This window comes from Pteropus vampyrus, unplaced genomic scaffold (assembly GCF_000151845.1).
Source record: "Pteropus vampyrus isolate Shadow unplaced genomic scaffold, Pvam_2.0 Scaffold81, whole genome shotgun sequence".
NCBI lineage: Eukaryota > Metazoa > Chordata > Mammalia > Chiroptera > Pteropodidae > Pteropus > Pteropus vampyrus.
In genome coordinates, this window is record NW_011888862.1 from 2,715,657 (window position 1) to 2,720,588 (window position 4,932).

Consider the following 4,932-nt stretch of genomic DNA (forward strand, 5'->3'; position numbering starts at 1 on the left):
TTATACAAGTAAAGATTAGTAATACAAAATAACTCCAAATTATTCCACTCTCGGAGATAACGGTTTAGTGTATTACTTTGCAACTTATTTTTTGCATGTATAATATGTTTTATATTTTTATATTTTTCTTCTTCTCATTTTTCCAGCATTAATTTTTAAGAGACATTTCTCATTAATAGTTTTAGTCAAGAGTGAAAATACGATAACATAGAAAACCTATATTATAAAGTTATATTAAGCTATTACAAAGATATAACAATTATCGTCTGAAGTACTTTGAGGACTTCATCCCAATTTCACTTGTTCTGTTACAGAAACTGACCTAAGAGACTGGAAATCAAAGGATATAACCTAAGAGGTTTTAACAGGACAGACTGGCGAAACATGGCGGAAGGAACAAAAGCTAGTCAGAAGCAGTTGTGTTAGCGTTAGTATGTGTGGCTGGCATGTTTCTGAAGAGGCTCCCCTGAGACGCCCAAATGAATCGCTCTAGGTCCCCAGTCAGTAAAAAGATCCTTTCCCCTGTGGAGAATGAGCAGAGAAATTGTTCTGAGACCTCTGTCTTTCTTTTTAAGGGGTAAGTGTACCCTTAGGCCCTAAAAGGTATATCTTAGATTCAACCTCTCTCCCATCCAGCCTAACCACACCTTCAAGCACCTGTGTGTATCCACCACAAAGCCCTGCTAGGTTACAGAAGATGCATACAGCAAAGGTGGGAAATATAGGCCTAGACACAGAGAGTGTGCGGGTAAATGATAAACTGCAAATACCTTCTTGATTAAGTTAATTCACCTTTGTTAACAAAGGTCACAGGTTCTTCTGCCAGTGACAACTTGTGCTCTCAGTGTAGTCTGTCTCAAGAAAGAATTGGTTCAGATAAATTTTGGAGAAGGAAAAATACTTTCATCAACACCCACTCCACAGTGGAAAATGTACCAAGTTATCTTCTTTAGTTATAAGCAGAATCCGAAAACAGCATAAAATCATTTCCAGTGATCAACATCTGCATCCTCAAACTGTCCAGCACCTGTTGGTGCAGCATCTACCTCCATCACATTATATTCTTCTCCATCATAATCATCTGAATCTTCATCCTCAGGATGTGGATGCAAAGCCTGGCATTCACACATTGCAGTGAACATTGCCTCCAGCGCTGATATGTCACTAGGCACAAATCTAAATCCAGCAATAAGTTCAAAAACATCATCAGTGTCTTTTTGCATCATCAGCAACAGATTCCTTTATTTCTTTTCTTAATTTTTTAATTACAGTCGACATACATTTTGTTAATTTCAGGTGTACAGCATAGTGATTAGATATTTTTAAAACTTAAGAAGTGATCACCCCAACAAATCTAGTACCTATCTGACACCACACATACATTATTACAATACTATTGTTATATACATAATTATTACATTTCCCTATGCTACATTTCACATTCCCGTGACTTTCTTCTAACTACCAATTTGTACTTCTTAATCTCTTCCCCCTTTCGCCTGTCCTCGAACCCCCTCCCATCTGTCAACCATCAAAATGTTCTCTGTATCTATGAGTTTGTTTCTGTTTTGTTTTTTTGTTTTTTTTAGGTTCCAGATGTAAGTGAAATTATATGGTTTTGTCTTTCTCTGTCTGACTTATTTCACTCAGCACAATACCCTCTAGGTTCATCCATGTTGTCGCAAATGGCAAGATTTTTTTTTTCAGCTAAGTAATATTCCACTGTATATATGTACCACTTTTTCTTCGTCCATTTATCTACTGATGGACCCTTACATTGGCTCCATATCTGGCTATTGTAAATAATGCTGCAGTGGACATATGGATGCATATGTCTTTTCGAATTAGTGTTTTGGGTTTCTTCAGATAAAATACCAAGAAGTGGAAAGCAGTAGATCCTTTTGATTCTTCTTCAAATTTGGCATTCACCATAACATACAAATGCTCTTATGGATATGCATTTAGGCCCCTGGACACCCACCGCATGCAAACTAACAGTGGGGTATTCCAGTGAGAATCCTAATCCAGGGCCATCTAACCGAGACAAGCGGTTCTCAGTGATGTAAAGGACGGTGGTGCTGGTACCCAGGCCCTTGCAGTTCAGCACAGCTGCAGAATCTGGCTGCTGCCTCCACAGCCTCTCAGCCGACCCAGGCAGTGGGAAACTTCTGAGGAAGCTATTGCAGCAGTGAGCAGAGACACGGGCCGGGCCAGGAGGGAACTAAAGCATAGCCAGCCAGTTCACTGCATCCCGCCCCTATAATGCATTTAAACGTAATTGAGTTTATAATGTATATATCATATATATTTTCCTCTCCCTATGATATTATTTCATGGCCATTTTTTTAGGTCAGTAGATAATTTCTAAAGTACATTTTTAATGTTTGCATAATACTTCATCATATGACTATTACATATGTTTAACCATTCCCTTTAATGTGTGGCAACATTTTTCGGAATAAAAGAAAAATAAAATCAGAAAACAGAACAAAAGTGCCTGAATAGCACCAAATACCAAACTTCAACAAGAAAAGCAAGAAATACTGCCACCAAAACAAAGATAACCCTTTGACTTTCCATTATATCTGATGATAAAATTAATTTGTGTACTAGGACTCACAAAATGCGGGCCACCCCAGTGACCCGGCCTATGTCACAAATCTAAACCTGAGTCAGCGTGCACTTAAGGAACACACCTGCCAAGGAAACCTAATGCACTCCAATCACGATCATCCCACTTGCTTTAGCTCGCTCACCTCACCCTGCTGGCCTCATAAGACAACCCCCGACCTCCTAGCCCATCCCGCCCCGCTTCCCTGTTGCCTCTTCTAATATTCTATAAAACTCGCTCTTGCCCAAAATCCCTTGGGAAGAACGTTCCTCTGCTTGTGAGACACTGTACTCCCCCAGTCCACCCAATCCATGGATCATTTTCCCTTGAATAAAAGACACCGAACTCATTACTAAGTTGTTTTAGTTTTGCCATTTGACACCAACAATGCTCGGTTTTATAAATATCTGTTAAATGATATACAAATCTGTGTACACTGGTGTTGATATTTTTCACTGTGCAATCAGAAAATCTGACGTGTGCTTGTAAAAAAAAGAAGATAAGTAATCAGAATTCATAAATAGAGTTTCATTTTTAAGATAAATAGCATGCTTAGACCTGGCAGCCTGTGTGTGTGTGTGTGTGGGGGGGGGTCTTGACTTTTAAAACAGTATTGTAATATTGTGATTTATAAGAAATTTATGTATTTGGTCTTCATCCATGCTTCCTGGCTGACAGCAGCAAAAACCTTGGAATTTCCTGGGGGATTAAAGCAAAGGGAGCATCTTTTGTTATAATATTTGGTCTCCTGTCCTCAGTTCCTGAAATGCCTGCAGAGCCATAAAAGAGTAACGGGGGTCTTGTTATTCAGAACAAGGCCCTTTTCACCGGAGCCGGGCTTATGTTAATGAAGTGACTTGTGGAAAGCACCTGAGGATGGGGGCTGGTAGCCAGCAGAACCAACCTCGATTAGAGGGTTGGAACTTGCTGTCTCACTGTTCGATTTCCAGGGTGGGGAGAGGGGCTGCAGGCTGAATCAATCGCTGTGGCCCTTGATTTAATCAGCCATGTCTCTGTAATGAAGCCTCTATAAAAAAAACAAAAGGATGGGGATTGGAGAGCTTCTGGGTGCAGATTTGGGGAGAGTGGAGAGAATATGTAAGCTCCGTGCCCTCTCCCCGTATCTTGCCCTCTGCATCTCTTCCATCTGGCTGTTATTATTCTTTTATAATAAACCAGTCATCTAGTAAGTAAAATGTTTTTCTGAATTCTGTCAGCCTCTCTAGCAAATTAAATGAACTCAGGGAGGGGTTTGTGGGAACCTCTGATTTATAGCCAGCCAGTCAGAAGCACAGTGACAGCCTGGACTTGGGATTGGCATATGAAGGGGGGAGGGGAGTTAGTTTAATGGGACTGAGCCCTTAATTTGTGGGTAGATAGTGTCAGAATTGAGTTAAATTTGTGGGACACCCAGCTAGTGTCTGAAAATTGGTGGTGCGAGGAACCCCCCCCCCACACACACATTGTAATTGGTCTTAGAACCCTTAAGTTCAAGAGTTCCAAGCTTATTACATAAAATTGTTAGTATTTATACTAATATGTATGTATAACATGTATCATATAAACGTCTCATAGGAGGACACGAGATATGTAAAATCCAGAATTAATTTTAGAAGTCATCTCAGCCATGGCCCGAGAGGGTGCAAGGCTGCTGAAGACAAGGGACCTTGCCGAGTCAGGATGTGCCATGGCTGGAGGCCCAAATGCCCGACTTTGCCCTCTGCTCAGCCTAACTCAAGGCCCAGGAGCCTCATTTCCAGATAAATGTAGATAAACACCAAGAGGTGAGCTCTGTCAGTTACTCTTTCACCTCGTGCTTATAGGTATGACCATCAAACATTGTCCCCACTTAAGTCAGAATATAAAGGGAAAGCCCACACAAATCTGCCCCCTGGAGCTTTGAACATAAAAACCCAGTCGATAGCACATTACAGATTTAAAGCACATTTAATTCTCTGCAAGGCAGGAAATGATTCCCTGTGAATTCAACCAGCGCATGTAGCATTAAGAACATAATCTTTTTGATTTTGAGAAAGAAAAGGGTGAAAGGGGTGAGAAGTAGGTATTGGGGACGGAACGGTGTTCTCAGGGGTAGTTCATACCCCTGTTAGTGCATTAATTGCGGCACCGATATTGTTTCTCATTGCTGCTGACTGACCTTGGTGAGTGAGTAGAAATGGTAGTGGCTAAGAATAATCATTAAGAAATAGAACGTTTTCTTTAAAAAAGGAAAATTGCCTGGTGGTATATCGGTTTTATATTTATAATCACTGTGGCCCATTAAACTTATCAGTATCCTATAGTGGAGCCTGTAGAGAATT

The 4,932-nt window shown here is 40.5% G+C and overlaps 1 pseudogene; it reads right to left on the bottom strand.

Annotated features, from left to right (window-relative positions):
- Positions 1 to 909: 909 nt before the first annotated feature.
- On the bottom strand, positions 910 to 4,451 carry LOC105294042 (annotated as a pseudogene).
- Between the last annotated feature and the right edge of the window lie 481 nt (positions 4,452 to 4,932).